A 20,016-nucleotide genomic window follows, 5' to 3' on the forward strand; every position below is an offset into this window, starting at 1 on the left:
GAGGCTCCTGCTATATGCCTCCTATATTCACCATTAGACAAAATAAAATTTAGGTATACACCAGTTAGGCATACTATACCTGATTAAAAATGTCCTGCTGCTGGCCAATGTTACACTGCTGTACTCTCTGCAGTATCTTAATTCTTGTAGTAGAATCTCAGCATGTGCTCTTTGTCTTTAGTAAACTCCTGCCTGGCCTTTAATTTAAAGTTGTTCTGCTGCTGGCTAATTTTACACTGTGTGGCTGTGGGGGCTTGATTTAAAACTTACAACACCTGCAATAAGTTTCTCCATGTACCTCACCCACAGCTGCCACAGCTGTAGCTAAACCCTGACCTGCCTGTTATCTGACTGTTGCCTGATTATTGACCACATCTTTTGCCTGCCACCTGGACTGACCCCTAGCTGATTACTGACCACGTCTTTTGCCTGCCACCTGGAGCAACCCTTGCTTGATTACTGGACACGTCCTTTGCCTGCTGTCTGGACCGATCCCTCCTCATGTTACACCAACTACACCATATTAGCTACCTGACACCAGCATAGACTGGCGGTCACCCCACTGCTCTCCAGGTTTTCTGCTTTGCCTCTTGTTTAGCTTCACCAAAGAATATAGCAACCAAGGATCATTAGTCTTGCTTGCCTTAAGCCGCTATAGGTGAAGCTACACTAGCCATCCATATGCTCTAATCAACTATACTGGAGTGGGCATTACAATTTGGAAGTTTAACAATCCCTAACCTGTAAAAGTATTCTAGTCACGTTCATTTCTGTCTATGCAAAACCCAACTTATTCTATTCTTGATGCTACACTAATAATTTACACAAATAGTTATTTTTCCTTTGTTAGTCTTGATGTAACTTTGCTTACAGTTTACTAAATCACCTACCCTATAGTGAAGGAATGGGTTACCCAGCTCCCACACTTTATTGGCTGCTGTGAGACTGCTGACCAGGGTCAAAGTGTGCACCAGGCATGATGGGTCTGTGATACATTTAAAAAGAACCACAACTGTGAGCAGAATTTGAAAATTCAAATCCTGGAAATTTGGGTCATATTTGAGTTCCACCCAAATCTGAATAGCCAAGAACTACACAGGCACTAGGATTTACATGATTGTGTCATTATTGAGCCAGCATCTCAGTCCAGGAAGTAGATGCTAACCCAGGAAGGCGTGAACAAAAAATGGTGCTATCTTTCTGGACAGTGAAGCAGATAAAGGCATTCTTGGGGAGGGTACTTTGAACTCTGGAGAGTAAATACATACTTATAAGTGTCACACATAGACATTATTTAACAAGCTGGCACTCAACATGAAAACATATATATATTGCTACATTTGTTTATGTATTCAGAGCAATTTTCAATAAAATCTAAAATGAACTAAAATTTTCAGTTCGAAATATGATTTAGTTGAATATATTTCACTTAATTGATAATAATGTCAATCTAATGGCTTTTAAATGAAACACTTTCAAATTTCTAGATTGTATTTTAGTCTGACTATAGCAGATATAGTTGTCAGACAGCAGGAAACATTTTCAATGCTAACTGCCTGTAAAATTAACAGATATATAATCCCATCTGGTGGAAATTACTTGATATTAATATACATTTACGGGAAAGTATTGTCAAGACGGTAATAACTATGAGTTCTGTGTTTCTGAGTTATTGTAGCAATTCAGCAAACTAAATTATATCATAAACCTTTATTTCTTCCTTTGGTTAGGGTGCTAAAGCTGAAAATTAGTCTTATCAACGAGCAATGGTTCAATCTTTGTATTTCAAGGGATAAAGAGATGACATAGTTAAGCCTTATTTCATAAGGTAATGACAACAACCAATCAGAATACATATATCAGTGTTCTAATTCAAGTAATTAACATCCTATTGGTTGCTGTGGCTAACTAAAGTTTTTGGTTCACTTTTCATTTCACTCCCTTACTGAGTCAAAATGAATAATCTGTGCATAAGCACTCATTTTACTTTCAACTTGTACATTTGAAAGATAAAAAATATGGTAGCTGCCAATGTGGAGTTGTTTTTCAGGAGTGTAGACTCCAAGGCGGTATGGCTGTAATCCTGATCCTTGCTTTATTACTTAGTGAGCCAATCTAAGAGCAAGTGTATAGTTGTTCCAATTCTACATCAGGTTATTAATAAATAAAGCTAAGTACATTAACCCCCTCCCTTCCCCAGTGATCAGCTGTTGGAAGCATCTCCAAACATCCTGTTTTAGGTATTGAATTCACCAAAAGGATGAGGGATTAAACCATTAATCAAGGAAAACAAATGGGTGCACATGGAAGGCTTTAATACAGTACAAAGCAAAAAGTTTCCCAGCACGCTCACCATCCAGCATGCAAAAAAGTTTCTGCAGAAGACGTGTATCTAAACCTCTGTTTTTAACCTTAGCGGTGAGACAAGTTTTTTTGCATGCTGGCTGGTGAGTGTGCTGGGAAACAAATTGATGAGTGCGTTTGCCATTTGTTTTGCCTGACTGATTTGGTGCAGTGACGCATGGGGGTCTCAGCTGCCATTGTGATGTGTGGGGTCTCTTGTACGTCCCTGTGCCTTCAAGGGAGGTTGGGCTTCCTCCTGACAAACCTGCACCCAATTTGATCCTTTGCCACATTTGCTCCAAGATGGAGACTCTCATAGTTTAGAGTTAGGACCTCACTATATAGAGGTGCCTTGGCACGTCTTTGCGGCATTCACATTTTCTGCAGAAGACGTGTATCTAAACCTCTGCTTTTAACCTTAGTGGTGAGACAAGTTTTTTGCATGCTGGCTGGTGAGTGTGCTGGGAAACTTTTTGCTTTAAACCAATAATCAGACTTACACAAAAGGCCTGCTAAACATTAATAGGAACCAAAAAAAAACACATGTGAACTGCGATTTTACAGCTGATCTAAATTAAAATTTTACACAAAAGAGTCATAAATAGCACAGACTGTTACTTATTTAGTCCTTTTTGGGAGCATATTAGAATGGAAGCAGGTTGAGTTAAGTACTGATCCTAAAAGAAAAAAAAAAAAGATTTATTTCAAGACATATATCCTCTCTAGTTTTCCCACTGAAGTAGAATCTTTTGGTCAGCCTTCTGTAGTCTAAAAAGACTGATAACACAGAGCAATAAGGCTGCCCTTTGCTTCATATACACAGGGGAGCAAGGTAGGGGTGCTGGTTTAGTTGCAGTTGGTGGAAGTTTTGGGGGATGCATGGTTTGTGGTGCACATTCTGGGGGGTTGGAATGGGGGCTCTTGGACACCAACCAGAGCATCCCACTGAACTCGTGTCAACCAGTAAAATCAGTGAGCTGGGCGATACTCTAGACAGAGTGTCACAGGTTGCTAAGAACTCTAAGAATGCTGGGACACACTGGCCAGAAAGGGGGCAGCAGGTGAGCCCTCACACGGCCAAAGAGTTGCCTTAATATATGGATGACCCTGTAAATACAGGTTTAAAAACACATTTTTACATGATCTTTTATATTAAAAAAACAAATATGTTAGGTTGTTTGTTTTAATTGAGCTGTTTAGGAGTAGCTTGTCCTTATTCACTTCTCTGTAAGTATATGTAAATATGCACTGCTGTGTCACAAATTTCACACATTTCATTTCACTTGTCTATACAGGTGAAACTCGAATAATTAGAATATCGTGCAAAGTTCATTTATTTCACTAATGCAACTTAAAAGGTGAAACTAATATATGAGATAGACTCATTACATGCAAAGCAAGATAGTTCAAGCCGTGATTTGTCATCATTGTGATGATTATGGCTTACAGCTCATGAAAACCCCAAGAACCCCAAATCCACAACCTCAAAAAAGTAGATTATTACATGCAATCAATAAAACGCGGATTGTACATAGAACAATATCGGACCTCTGAAAAGTACAAGCATGCATATGTACTCAGTACTTGGTTTGGGCCCCTTTTGCAGCACTTACTGCAATTACTTTTGCACGATATTCTAATTATTCGAGTTTCACCTGTATATGTGGGTTTTGGCTGCACAGTGTGTCATTCTGAGCCTGATGACGGGGACCCTGCGAGGCCCTGAAAGTCCTTGCTATTGAATGGCAATGTTTGTCATTAAAATGGACATTTGCTGAGTCTATCAGCTTGGTGTGCTGGTGACATCCTTTACCATTTCACATAGTCTGCTGTTTGAACTATAGAAGTGCTGAAGAGGAGTTTCAGGAGGCACAGTCAGTACAGGAAACACACCAAATGTGACATCAGCACTGTTTGCAGGCAGAAAGGTACCACAGGATATTTACTCTTTTAAGCTTAAAATAAACAAAAGGAATGAGCAGAGTTGAAGCTGCAAAGCATGTAATGAATCTACAGATAGGCAGCACTCACAACATAAAATAATATTATGTAAGTAATAAGTAAGCTTATATTGTATTGTCAAAAATAACAGATGCTATATTGTCTGTATTTCTATTACAATGCTGATGTTATCAAGTGAAAGTATAATATGTGACTTTAGATTTCCTTAAATCATATAGTTCAAGCTAGGGATGCACAGATACTTTTCGAGTACCAGTGCAGATACTTGGCATTTTCATGAGAACTACCAGGGTTGCAGCTGTTGCAGCTGGGGCCAGGCTCTGGCGCTCCACCACTGTCCTGAAATCATTAGTCTGTATTGTTTTAGAAAAACCGTTGCATGAGAATAAACAAAAATGTATCAGTACTCGTACTTGTAAGTACTCGGCAAGTACCAGTACCCGTACTCGCAAAACTGGTATCTGGGCATCACTTTATTTATATTTATAAAAACAAAATCATACATTAAAACAGAGATGTAGAAATCCCAGGAACTCCGTGTGCTCCTTACACATGACAGCTGCCTCCTAACTTTTGAATTTTTCTCTAGTCTAGTCTTGGAGCTCAAAAGTATCGGTACATGTACTCGTACTTGTACCGAGTACGTTACTTGGTATCTGTGCAACCCTAGTTCAAGCCCTAAATACATCCCAATATGCATCTATCCTTTTGGCCATGAGTTTTAGCCTGCTGTAGAGATGGTATTGATATTTGCTTTAATAATATATGGTAACATTTTTTTTCAAGAAGAAAAATCTCCTTTTTCCTTGTAAACCTGTCTGCCAAGTCAATGTTGGAAAGTCCTCCACGGCTGGAAGTGTATGATGTTTAAAAGTGAACCATGGCAACCTAAATATGATCAACATTTCTCCAAAATCCCCCACCCTCACACCTAACAAACCTTGTTTTGAAAAAGAATGCTTTGAACTTTGGATTTAGGTGACAGTTACTGCATTTTCAAAGTTTGAAGATGCAGTAACTGTCACCTTAATCCAAAGTCTCAGGATAGCAGGCTTCCTAGTCCTTCAATCTTCAGTGCTGGAATGTGGTGGGTTCTTCTATGAGCCCTCACATCCCATTCTGGTTACATGGCTGCTGGCCCTGCAATGATAACAGTGCAGGCATGATGATGTTGATAACAGAGGTGGCAACAAGACCAGTTGTAGTCCAGCATGAACAGTGGCTTCAGAAGACTGGTTGTCACTAATGGAACTGGCAGGAAAAGATTTGTTAAGAGTGAGGGGTACCTGGCAGTAGCTGTGCTTTAAAGAAACCCTTTACTGTCACTAAATTGTAAATGTGTTTGCTATTCACCCTCTTGATGTAAGCAGTAGCCACATTCACCCTTAACCACCCATCTTCCAAATCAGGCATCTTAACAATCCAAGAATTTTCTTGTGTAGGTACAATGCTTATAACCACTCTAGCATCGTATAACTGATTTCCTGCACAGGACCATTTTTCCTATGCTGAAGCTGGTCATGTGATGTTCTTCACCTAATATACCAGCTTTCAGCGACAATGTCATGGGAGTGGCTAACAATGCATAGAAAACCTTCCCATTTCTACTTTCAGAATGAACATTGAACTATCGACAGTGAAAGCAGCACACCTGGAAGAATGACTGAGTGGGTGCAGTGGCAACAGGTGGTTGGTCAGGGTAAGCTAGAAACACAAAGGGGGTTATTCACAAAGCTGGCGAAGGCAGCCGAGTGAATAACCCAGCCGAAGTGAAGTGAGCTGAATGCTGTTCGCTTATTCACTTCAGTCTTGTACGGCCGTACATCGGCTAAAATCAGCCGTACATTGGCTGCCTTCGGTCAACTGAATATGCCCTGCATGTTCGGCTGAGCCGAAGTGCAGAAGGACTTCGACTCAGCCGATCCGACATCTAAAAAATTTAAGAATATAGGAAAATGTAAAAAAAAAAAATTGTTAAAAATTGACATTTTTTTTTTTAAACGCCACATGCCGACCCGACCGCATGCGATGGACTTCCGCTGCATAATAAAACATCTGACAGATGCAGGGAAAAGAAAAACAATTGGGCGGAGCTAGCAGTTACAGTTAGCTCCACCCAACTATTTCCTATAGGCCTCCACCTGCCAGAGTCGTCAATGAATAACAACTGGGCGGAGCTGGCCGTGACGTCACAGCCGCCTCCACCCAGTTGTTATTGTTTAATGACAGATCAGCGTCCCCGGTCATTTGGGGACACTGATCTGTCATTACAACTGGGCGGAGCAAGCTGTGAGATCATGGCTGGCTCCACCCAGCTGTCATTCGCATGGAGAACGTGCGAATTCGGCAGGCCGTTCTCCCTGCCACGGCAGTCACTTTGGCTCAGTCGAGTCAAAGGATATGCCTTCGGCTCGACTGAGGCGCTCGGCTGTTTTTGTCTGCTGTACGGCTATTGTGAATAGCCGTACAGCAGTTGAACCGAAGGGCAGAGGCGGCCGAAGTGAGCTGAAGGATCAGCCGAAGCTACGGCTGGATCCTTCGGCTCTATAGTGAATGACCCCCAAAGTGTTAATGTGGGGGGTTTTTTACCCTATAGAAGTCCATTGTGGGGAAATGTATTTTTTCACAAACAAGAGTCTGTTGGAAAAACATGTACAGAAGATTCTCATTCTTACAATAAAAGCCACCCGATAAATATTTTTCATAAACAAGGCCATACTGAAATATTTTCACAGAAAATGAATACAACATAATGGCGCTTCGCAGGTATAGTAAAAACTTTTCGAACTTTGATTTGTTTTACTCTAACAAGTATCGACATGAGAAACTGAGCATAAGCATGACATCTGGGAGCTGATTTACTAAAGGCAAATAGACTGCTCACTATGCATGGGAATTTTCCCTTAGCTTAGTGAAAGAGATGGAGCTCTGCTGACTCCCATCATCCAATTATGTGCCAACAAAAATAATGTTTTTTTATTTTATTTTCCTCCAAGTCATTGCGTATTCTGTGCTAAGCGAGTTTTCATGACATTCAAACCCTTGGCATCACATGTCACACATTACCCCGGTGACATATTGAATCACTCCCTCGCACTCAGTGGACCTTCTAGGGGGATGATAAAAAAAGACCATTAGAGCACCAGTTGTAAGTTCACATTTCTGAACCTGCAGAACTATAAAATACACCCATTACAATTCCTGCAGCGGAGCACTTGGGCTTTAGAGTGTGATTAAAATTCTTGTGGATGGGTTTCAGCTTATAACAAATTTAACAAGGACTTTAGCTAAACGTATCTGTGGAATGTAATTATGTATTTGAGGTAGGTAAAACTGCTTTGCTATTTTGTAAGTTCTGTTCTAATCACATATTACAAGGATTTAAACCAAGGCTGAAAGAATATGGTAGTAGAAATTATTTTTTATACCTTGCCAACAAAATCAGTTTTACATAATATATGGCAGTTTTCCAAAAATATCCAGAACTCATATAAAGGTCTTAAATAAATGATTGTTCAAGGGTACACCCTAACTTTGAGGAGTTAGTACATCCAGAGCTAACAAATATTAACATTCTGGCAGCTTGGTATGTAATTCATGGCTGGTGTTTGTATTTAACTATATATTTTCCAAATGTATGTGCTGAACTATTACTATATATTTTCCAAATGTCTGTGCTGTAAAACCAGGCATTCCTTTATCAAAGTACAAAGTCGGACTTGCATTTTTAATGTTCGGAAAAGCCACATGGGAAAATTATAGATCAAACACAGTGACACAGAAATAATTTGCAAGTAAGTAACATTATATACTGATTAGTATTAAATAATTAAATCACACATATCATTTAGACAAAATGAGTACTTAAGTAAAGATGCCCTGCTACACACAGCTCATTGAATTTACTGAAATGGGAGATTGGAGTTTGAGTTTATGTCTTGCCTGCAAAGGTATAATTGTGGTCAATTAATATCCTTGAGGGACATAATTATTTAATACCATCCCATTCAGATACATTCCCTTGACTAGTTTCACTGCCATTCGCCACGCATTCACCCCTGGCATTCACTGTATTTTTCACATGGCAAATATTCAACCCATTCAATGTGCATTACTTTTTTGGTTACAGTTGATATTTTTGTGAATCTGTAGTGAATCCCCAAGATTATTTCTCTATAACACGGGGTGTAGAGGACTGACTCATCCAAGATAAAGAAATCATGGCATTTTCTAGAAGAGTTTACGCATAATGCACAACTGAAAAAATGCACCACTTTCATGATGAGGGAATGAGAAAGCTTCTAAATATTTCCAGTACGGCAGTGCATGCTCAACATGGGTGTAGTCAACCTCAACCTTTGCTAATCTCCACTACAGGTACTCTTATGTTTTATGTTCTTCCAGAACCTGCTTCCGAATCATGGAGAATCAGGGCTGTTTATGCCACTAAAATAACACTAAAATTAGGAATTAAAGTAACATTAAAGTAAAAAAAAATTTCCCTCCCCCCAATGTTAATTAAAGCACTTACCTTAAATGATGTTTCTTAATCCGATCTTCTTCTTCTTTCCTGTCGTTTTCATCTTGCTAGCAGTAGATATATGCAAAAAAATGGAGGGTTTAATAACACTTTAAGTCTTTAAAATGTTATTCTTATGTTATTTGTGTATCACTCGGTTGTAGATCCTCAAATCTGAATTGGTGCTGACACTGTCCTTCCTTCTGGAGGGTGGCTACTTTTGTTCCCCATGGTTCCTGTGTGTGTTGTAAAGTAACCACCACTCCAAGCTCATTCCCATGATGGACTACAATCTCAATACAAATTAGTAAACTAAGCGATAGATTGTAGTCAAGCACAGCAGTGAGCTAGGAGCCATGGCTACTTTATAACACACACAGGGATGGGGAACAAAAGTAGCCACCATCCCAAAGGAAGGACAGTATCAGCACCAATTCTGAGATGATTTGAGGATCTACAGCTGAGTGATACACAAATAAGCTACATTCATGTACATATTTAAGGTACTTAAATGCATTTTAGGAATGAACTTCTAAGTTTAGTGTCACTTTATTGTATGCTGCTAAAACATGGCATTCCCTACAAAGTATAATACCACAAACAGTTTGAAAAATGCTGGCAAAGTTTTTTTTTTTGCAATGAATGCACTGAATGTAGACTGCAGTTAATACTATTGCATTAATTACCAAAGTGCTGTAATCTTGTTCTGAAAATCTGTAGGTGTGGTACATTTAGTACATTTAATGGCACCCCATATAGGAATTATTCCACTCATTTCACTACATTCTACTTGAGTTTGACATGACTGGCCTATATAAAGGGAGAGGTGAGATGTGATATAAATTCAGGAAAACATAAAAAAATACATGAAAGGCTCAACCATGAAATGTAAGTGTAAGGAAAAGAAAGCAACATACATAGTAATATATTTCAAGAAAACACCAGAGAAAGTCTACATGAAAAAGTAAGTAAGTGGTGAGAGAGTGGGGAATGTACAGGAGACATCTACTAAGTTAACAGTGTGCTAAAGAAGTGTGAGCAAGTCTACAGGATACAGTTCATGATACTGACAGTAAATTCGGTTCAGTTTTACAACCAAGATCAGCAGACTTGAAATGTCATAATCCAGCAGCAAATGCAACTCTGCTCTTTTATTTCACTATCACAGATGGAAAAACTAAGTACTAATATCTATATACTGTAGTGTATACATAGCTGTATATGCAGCAAGGTTAGGAATATGGGACAGCAATAGCTAAATAAATAGCCCTTTGGCACAGGAACACAACTTCTGAGCTGCCTAGAGTTTGTATGCCCTCCCTGGGTTTCCAACATTTAACATATACAAATGTGCTGTACAGTATTGATGATTTATTTTAAAAATCATTTTTCAGTTCACCTCATGGGAGAATGATGGTGGAAGCACGAACGAAAGCATTTTTTTCAGAGCCCCCTCCCTCCAGTGCTTACTGGAAAACTTATTTAATATACAATGTGGGGGCCTCAAATACTATTGATGGATTCCATTTGGGGTGCTGAAAGACAGATGCAAGATCTCCAAAATATCCTGTGGTTATACTATCATCAATATCTTCCATATTACTATTTTGTGCAACCCAGTTCCAACAATAAGAGAGAGCCCCAGTATTAACTCCTCCGTGACTGACGACGTACAGTGTACGTCACCAGCATCGGGGCTGTTACTAAAAATAAATAAAATAGAGCACTGAAATAACATAATAGGAATCTCGGTTATAAACTGTGAAATTCTGAATATTCTTTCGACAGCCAGTTTGACTTGATTGACTAAATGTGTTGAATATCTTCACACAATAAATTGTGTGAATATCACTCTATTTATCCAATTATGTGAAAAGCAAATTGCTGTTTACTTATTTTATCTGCAAATGAATGGATAATTAAATATGTAAAAATCAATATGGAGGGACTCTATATTCAACTCTGGCAGCAGTAAATTGCACAAAATGCTAAAAAAAAAAAAGGTATGAATCAACTTTTATTATTACATTAATTTCTAAAAAGCCAAGTCCAGATATCATAAAAACATGAATTGCATAGGCAAATTATTATGATACATCACCACCAGACTGATCAGGATGCATTTTCTACTCTTTCCATTTCATTGTTCCCCCCTAGTATAACCAATAGGATGGCAGATGGTCAGCGGCATCTGGGCCCACTAACATGATAGTTGTCGGCTCCAACAAATGTGAGAGCTATGAGTAGCTTAATAAGGAATCCTAATTATGTCACAACTTGAAACTATCTCTAAGTTGCATTTTTAGGGCACAAGATTAAGGAAAATTACTGTTTGGGTATATTTTTGTGACTATTATTACTGTCTGCCTCAATCTTTTCCTGTTCATGTTAGCTTGTTTACTAAAAGAATTTGGGTAATTCTGAGACTGTAGCAGTTTTGACTCATTAGATGAGAGAATTTTATTCATTCTGTGAAGCACATGCTTTTATTACTCATAGACATCATGGGAATTTTCTATATTTTACAGTTTTCCCAGCTAAAATCTCGGAAAAATAAATAATGAATAACGTGTGGCATACTTTAATGATTTTTTTTCTTTTCAGATGCTTCTGATTGTAATCAGACACAAGTTGATATTATCTGTCCTGAAATTGTTAGGTTGTTTATGCTGACATGAGCAAGTTGTGGTTACAGTACTCATCATGTGATAAGCGGTTTAAAATGTTTAAACAGTGAAACTGAGCAGTTAGGTATCTATTTTGGTTAAGACATATACAGGCTGTCCAAAAATAGGGGAACTATTAAAGCTAAAGCCTACACAGGGTCTGTGGTTGTTCCTACGTAGCTGGCTGGCCCTAGCCTCGTTCCCAGTGCTAAGACCTCGTCCTGGCAATAAGCACCACCCATCCATGTTAAATTCTGTTTCTGCTACTAAGAGGCTCAAGGAAACAGTGGAGTGATGCATATTCTGCAAACTTGCAACACTTGCCTAGAAGGTATTACACTAGGGAGCAGATAGGCAGCCATGAGACAAAGCACAAATCTTGCCTTAGCTAATTAAAGCCTGTTTCTAATCATCTAATAAAGATAGAAGTCTAACTTGTATATATTTGTGACAATGATGTCAAGAGCCTGTTGGAAGCAGGATAAAAGCATTTCCTCAGTGTCCCTGCACTGACCAGTGGCGGAACTACCACCATAGTGGCCCACGCGGCTGCTATGTGGACCGGGGGAGAGGGATGGGACTGGTCAGCAGCAGAAAGGAAGGCTCTGCAGGGGTCTCCAAGTACCGACCCACGAGCTGGTACCATCCAGATGCAGACCACATAGCTGCTCCTGTCAGCACTGGCAATCAATATCTCCTTTCGGCCAGAGATCTGACAGCTCTGAGTTCTGGCCGAAAGGAAGGATTAGTAAGGTCTGTACCAGACCTTACTAATCAGCCACTGGATCACCAGGGAATGTGCAGGTGATGGAGGTTTTTATTTTATCTGCAGGGGATGAGGGGGGGGTGTAGGGTGAAACGAGGGGGTGTGTATAATTCTGTCTGTGTGCTTTATTCTATCTGCGGGAGATGGGGGGCATATTAGGCCAGGTTCACACCTGGGCGATCCGTGACCGCGCAGCAATCGTGCACAAAACCTCTCGGATGGCCGGTGATTTCGCTGGCAGTGTCATTATTTTCGCACTAGGCAGATTGCGCAGTTTCCCACTGCGATTCCGCCCATGCAATCCAGCACAATCGTGGTTGAAAGAAACGCGTGGTGTGTGTCGCAAAAAAAAATACATGTACCTTTCTTCAGGTCCTGGGATTGTCCAAGTCTGCACAAGCCCTTATTCTGTGTGTGTGTTTTATTTTATCTGCAGAGGGGAGGGCGAAACGAGGGGGGGGTGTATTAGTCTGTGTGTGTGTATGTATTTCTCTATGTGTGTGTTTGTGTATTCACCCCATTCACATCTATATGTTTAGGTGCAATTAGGGATTTCTGCATCAGGAATCTGTATTTTCCTGCAGCAGGAATCCATAATCTGGCATTTATAAGCGGCAGCTGTCACCCATTCAAGTTAATGATCAGATGACAGCCGCTGCATGTAAACGCCTTGACATTGCACGAAGGGGGCGTGCCCCACACAGGAAGGGGGCATGCCCCAGAAACATGTAAACCGAGACCACACAGTGGGCGCTGATGCTGCACATCTTTTCAGACTTGCGCTGCTAGATGATTTGGCATCCCATTGTTTTCTACATGCCTTTTTACTACCGCCTTCTTGTAAGTACAATACAGTTGTGCGTTTTTATCATTAAAATTCGTTTTACACTATGGAGGCGCTCCTTTTTGTTTTTTCGCCTTGACATTGCATGTAATAGTATGTGATATAATTACATGTGGTTAGGAATCAATAACTATCCCTGGACGCATCGATCAATGCATCCAAGGATAGTGATTGTTTTCTAACTGCATGTAATCATACCATATATAATGATACAGGTGAAACTCGAATAATTAGAATATTGTGCAAAAGTAATTGCAGTAAGTGCTGCAAAAGGGGCCCAAACCAAGTACTGAGTACATATGCATGCTTGTACTTTTCAGAGGTCCGATATTGTTCTATGTACAATCCTTGTTTTATTGATTGCATGTAATAATCTACTTTTTTGAGGTTGTGGATTTGGGGTTCTTGTGGTTTTCATGAGCTGTAAGCCATAATCATCACATTTATGACAAATCACGGCTTGAACTATCTTGCTTTGCATGTAATGATTCATATGATCTCATATATTAGTTTCACCTTTTAAGTTGCATTAGTGAAATAAATGAACTTTGCACAATATTCTAAATATTCGAGTTTCACCTGTATATGCTGTAGCTCAGGCACTGTGCCACATGATTGTAGCAATGTGTTGTTCAGTGGCATTTTTTGGGGGGAGGGCGCCTTGTGATTTGCCATAAGGTTACTATGTTAAAGTCAGTGCTAGAGGCATAACTAGAAAAGTTACCCCCCTAGCACTGACTTTAACATAGTAACTATATGGCAGATCACAAGCTTAAAGAAGGCAGCAAGGGACTGATGTGTGAGACATCATGTCTGCAACTAAGTACATACATTTTGCATGCAAACACAGAACCTCGGAGCCGGCTGGCTGTTAGATCAGTCCCTGCAGCCTCTCTCATCCTCCGCTCCAGCAGTCTAAGGTCTTGTGAGTCATCATGTCCTATACAGTGTATAGGAAGTGAGGATGCCGAGGGACATTCGCTTGAGTGGAGGAGGAGACAGGCTCCAGGGAGCTGTCTAACAGCCATAGAGCTGTGAGGTTCAGGTGAGTATAACTTTGTTATTTTCATACCCTAGATGAAAACAAGCACTTAACCCTTGCAGTACAGGAGTAGCCCCACTGCAAGGATCAACAATATTTCTTTCCAGAATTCTCTATTAAGACCCCTGTTTCCTGTGTCTATGAACTAGATTTTGTATAAAATAATAAAGACAAAATATTTTTAGGATCAGATTGAATAGGTAATGGTTAAAACTCCAGTCAGATTTTTTTTCTGCTTTTTATGTACCTTTGGAGAGATGTTCCTTCACATCCTGTCCTAGAGGCACAACAGTGAGAGGAAATCCCTTTACAGTGAGGGGAAATTCCCTCTTAGACAGTTGTCACCAGAACAGGTGTCTCTACTAGAAGATCTATTCCAGTTCCAGTGGCAGCTGTAAAAATGTTGAATTCCCCATCATTTTCTGTGCTGGTGATAATGGTCAACATGAGAAACAGGAGACACAGACACAGCAATAAAAACCTGACAGCTATTCTAACCCTTCCCTACTTCATCCATTGCTAAAAAATAAAATCATTTTGGTTTAGATATTGTAAAGGCTCAATTAATTTGTTTTGTTTACATTTTTTGGGGTGGATTTCGGATCCGAAATTCGATTTGGTTTGTTATTTTCTGTTAGGATCGATCTGAATTTAAAATTCTTGTTTGGACGTGGTTCTTTAATTAAAAAATAACTTCATTTTTTTTGGGTGGGGGGGTTGGACATGTTACTTGTGTACTGGACATCTTAGTCCATACTAGTTCTCTTAGTCCGTACTGATCATCCTAGTCTGTATTGGTCATTTTAGTCCGTACTGGTCATCTTAGTCCATATTGGTCATGTTAGTCCATATTGGTGATCTTAGTCTATACTGATCATCTTCATCCATATTGGTCATCTTAGTCCATACTGGTCATCTTAGTCTATACTGGTCACCTTAGTCTATACTGGTCATCTTTATCCATACTGGTCATCTTAGTCTATACTGGTCATCTTCATCCATACTGGTTACAGAATGTGTAAATTAGAAGGTACATGTGTAGGTTTTACAAGGGCCATAATCATTTCCTAAAATTCATACCTTTCTTAATTACATCCAAAAGTAAAAGGACTGTCAGAGCAAATTTTAGCAAGCACACATTTTCCCAGAGTATCATTAAAGCATTGTACATAAAATAAGGGAAATTATGAAGTTCATAACGACTCAGGAAATAAATAGAAGAGGTTTTTTTTTTTTGTTGAATTGTAAAGTGTTGCCAGTGATGTTGGAAGATGTATTGTTTCTTGGAGGGAGATGACTCACTTTTGCTCACATTTTGGGCAAAGCAGCTCATTTTCTGTCCAATTCTGATCTGACTCATTACCACTGGCAAATCAAGAATAAAATACTTCTGGCCTTTCACCATTATTAGATGTTTTTGTTCTTTGCTTCCTTGAAATGACAAAAAAAAAAAGCACGAGTTTCAGAACAATCTTTCTTTGTTTATGTTTAACTGTAAAATATAGAAAGACTGAAAATAAAAGAAAAACAAACACATTTTCAAATTAAAGTGACATGTAGAAAAAGTTGCTGCCAAGCAAATTCTCTACACGTACTGTTTTGAAAGGTTGGGCAATTGCAAGCTGGCATCCCATCGTGACTCCATAGGCAGAAGACTTTTAAAAACCAGACCTAATGGTTTTAAAGTGTACTTGATCTGATCTTGCATAACAATGTTGCTGTACTGCAGGCTACTCCTGTGTTCCTAGCTAAGACTGTATGGGGTTTATTAAAGGAATAGGACAGGTTCACTTTGCAAGTGACTTTTCACTTTGCTTAGTGAATGTGGGTAAAGGTGGGGCTTCAATTATGCAAAATTAAGCATTATGCATTAAGAAAAATTCCTGTTTTTTGTTTTCATTTGCTTTGCGCGTGATTGGGTCTTTTCACCATGTACATTAGGCTAAGTGAAACGTCCCCTAAAAAGTGAAAATTCCTTTTGAAAGTGAACATGCTTTACTCCTTTAGTACATCAACCCACGAGTCTAGAGTTCACTCTAAGTAAGCATTTGGCCGTACTCACTCCAGATGCTTTGCCCCACCCCCTGTCATTTAACTGTCAACCTGCAGAGCCTCAGTGGGCAGTAAAAACTCTGGTATTTGTCAATTAAATGACGCAAGTTGAATTTTTGCATCAGAAAGGTGACTAGAGCTGTCTAGCCATTCCACTGTTCAAACGACCAGTTCTGTGTTCGCATTGTGATGCTATGTTTCAGGACTGTAACATGACCCAGAGACTTGATTCTTTTAACAGTCAATGGGCAGCATCCACATCACCAGAAAGAACAAGGGCACTGTAGGAAGGACCCTCTCACACTACAGACAAGAAGAATGAAGATTTTATTAATTCAGCTTTCGGTTTCGGGCTAAACAGAAAAAAATCTACCAGATTTATGCCTCCACACTAAACAGCATGCATGGTGGATTCTCCCACTGTGACTGTTGACAGATGGTCCCACCACACTTTCAGTTCTAGGATGATAATGCTCATTCATCCTACTGTATCAGGACAACAAAAACTGAATAGGACTACAAAACTCTTCACCTATTCTCTTCTCCAAAACATAGTAGGGCACAGGTCTGTATTCCTCACAGATACCCTAACAAATAGAGAAAAATGTCACTGATAACAGTCAGCACAGAGAGTACAGAATGTTTTCAACTCCTGTCAAACAGATATTTCCATGGTATAGTTAACAGACCAAATGGGATCAAATATAAGAAGTTCATTATTGGGGTTTACATATGCGTTAAAAAAGCGATACTTAGATAACTAGCTAGACGATTAATGCCAAACTCTTCTTGTGAAAATGCTACTTTCCTGGATGTAATGCTTATCATTCTCCTGTCAGCTCTATGCATATACAGTATGTGCAGGACAGCAATTGGCTGGGAGGCCAGTCTACCACATATATAGTACAGCTGGTGCTGTTGTTTTGTGCTGGGAGCGAGCTCACAGGGCACCTGGTCACTGTTTATGATTGGGAGCTGGTGGGATGGGCTCCTAATCACAGGATAACTGTGACAGTCCACAATAATAACATAATTGGGTGGTTGCCTAACTGCCTTCAGCTTTAAGATCCCCTTAAAAGGTTCATCTCCTGCTGGAAGATAAGAGTTACTCAATCAATTCCTCATTCCTGATCACAGGTGATCAAGGGCAGCACAGTTGTTTAGCTTTTAGCACTTCTGCCTTAAAGCAGTGGGGACCCTGGTTCATAACCCAGCCAGGACATGATCTGCAAGGAATTTGCATACAAGGGTTTCCTCCCACACTTCAAAGACATGATGGAAGGTTAATTGGCTCCTGTCTAAATCGGCTTTCTATGCAAGTGAGATAGGCACCTTCGACTGTAAGCTCCTTGGGGCAGGGGCTGATGTGAATGTTTAGTATGTCAAATTCTGCATACATTGTTGGTGCCATATAAATACCTATAATAAGTAACAGTTGTAACTTCACTGGCTGGTTTGGAACCATAACAGGTTTCCTTTCAAATCTGCTAAAAGTAATTTTTCCACTGCCCACAGTTTTGGTCTTTGTGAGTTCTAGATAGATGGGTTTTAGCTGCAATTGTACTCAAATGTTTTAATAATATTTCTGCCTCTTTTTTCTGATGTCTGAGATAAAATACATTTAAATAAAATAATGTAATAACTCCATTTAAAAGCTTTATTTAGGGATGCATATTTTGTTTTTAAAAAAAGTTTGTTCAACCATTTACTACAACCCATTTCTTCTTTCTGGGTGCCAAATACATAAAAAAATAACGATTTTATTCTTGCTAATCCTAACAATCCTTGCACATTAAAAAAGCTAAAATTCTAAGAAATGGAGAATTCTCAGATGAGGAGTTTCAGTGGCAGACTGAGAACATCTTGGTAGAACTGGGACCTAAGAGAGCCCTACCCTACACAGATGTTCCAGAGCTTTAGTGCTGATGCTGCTTGCTTTATTGTGTAGGAGTTCCGTTCTGATGTAAAGGGTATAAATCTCACTCAGCTCAATACAGCTATGCTTATTTGTACATTTCAAGGCTATGAGTGTTTTGAATAAAGACCACACCACTTGTATAGTATAACTTGGTTTTCCACACACCTTGTAATAAAAAAGGACTAATTTTAGGTAGAAGCCATTTACTTACAGCATTTTAAAGCCAATAGGAGAATATAAAGAAGCACTCCATATAGAACTAATATCACAAGAACATTTTTAGGATATTAGATTATGCTTGCTTAAACTTTTTTTATTAAGATATCCTCTATTATGTGTTTTTGGCACCTGTATTGATTTGCCGTTGTCAGCATTTGGGTATCTTCACTGATGGACCAGCTTATGCAAACATATTTTTATGCAAAGCAAGCAATCAATATCCAAAATTCATATTTCAGTTTCCATTAGATAAAAAAGAGACAGTCATCCTGCTTTATAATAGCCATAGCAGGTACATTAAGAGGGTTATTCACAAAGCTGCCGAAGGCAGCCAAGTGAATAACCCAGCTGAAGTGAAGTGAGCCGCAAGCTGTTCAGCTATTCACTTCTGCTCAGTACGGCTGATTTCAGCCGTACATCGGGTAAAATCAGCCGTACATCGGCTGCCTTCGGATGCCGTCAGTCAGCCGAACATGCTCTGCATCTTAGGCTGAGTCGAAGTGCAGAAGGACTTCCACTCAGCCGAACCAACCTCTGGATCAGCTGAGCTGAAGCTCTGGCAGCTCACTCATAGGGGCTGAACGGCAGTGAGTGAATAGTCAAATTTTTCAGCTTGGCTATTCTGCTCGGTAAAAAAGGGAAAAAAAGAGTTGAAAAAATAGTTTTAAAATGTATCAAAATTAAAAGGAAATTAAAATAGTTTAAAGAAAATATAAAAAGAAAATGAAAATTATTTGTTTAAACGCCAGCAAAGATGCCGGCAAAAGAAAAACAATTGGGCGTAGCTAGCAGTGACAGATAGCTCCGCCCAACTGTTTCCTATTAGTCGGCAGCTGCTAGACTCTTCTAGCAGGTCCAGGCCAATGAATAGCAACTGGGTGGAGCCAGTCATGATGTCATGGCCGTCTCTGCCCAGTTGTTATTGTTTAATGACAGATTAGCATCTCCAGGTCATTTGGGGACGTTGATCTGTCAATACAACTGGGTGGAGCCAGCTGCGAGATCACAGCTGCCTCCGCCCAGCTGTCATTTACGGGGCGAACGGCTGGCCCTTCGGCCTGACTGTTCGCCCCTCTTCAGCTGTCACTTCGGCTCAGTCGAGCCAAAGCATATGCCTTGCTGCTGTACGGGCTATTGTGAATAGCCCGTACAGCAGCCCTTCGGTTCAGTCAGTTCAGAGACGGCCGAAAGAGAGCAAAAGGATCAGCCGAAGCTATGGCGGTATCCTTTGGCTCAATAGTGAATAACCCCCTAAATGTTTATTGAAAATGTCTTATCACTAAAATATTTAGGAATTGAAATGTATTTCCAGTTTTTGTGTTCAGATCCCACCTTGGTTCTAGGGTTGCTTTTTTACAGACAACTGCACAAAAAAATGGATCCTCAAACTCTCTAGGTTCACTGTACCAGGAGAATATTATACTGGCAACTAAAATTTGTAATAATGATAATGTATTAGTAGCATTTTAGTAAGGATATTGTATGGTAAAACTTAAAGAGGAACTTTACCCTTATCTTAAAAATGACAAAAAGGCACCTATAGAAATGTTTAGTAATGGAAATCTACAAACAGATACTTATAGATAATTGCCGGCTTTTATTCTATGCATACCTTATTTTTCTTTTCCTCCCCATTCTTCTCATGGTGGACAAGAAAGATGACCAATGAATGCATCTCCCTTTAC

The sequence above is a fragment of the Nanorana parkeri genome, unplaced genomic scaffold (genome assembly GCF_000935625.1).
Source record: "Nanorana parkeri isolate BGI_ZX_2015 unplaced genomic scaffold, ASM93562v1 scaffold64, whole genome shotgun sequence".
Taxonomy (NCBI): Eukaryota; Metazoa; Chordata; class Amphibia; order Anura; family Dicroglossidae; genus Nanorana; species Nanorana parkeri.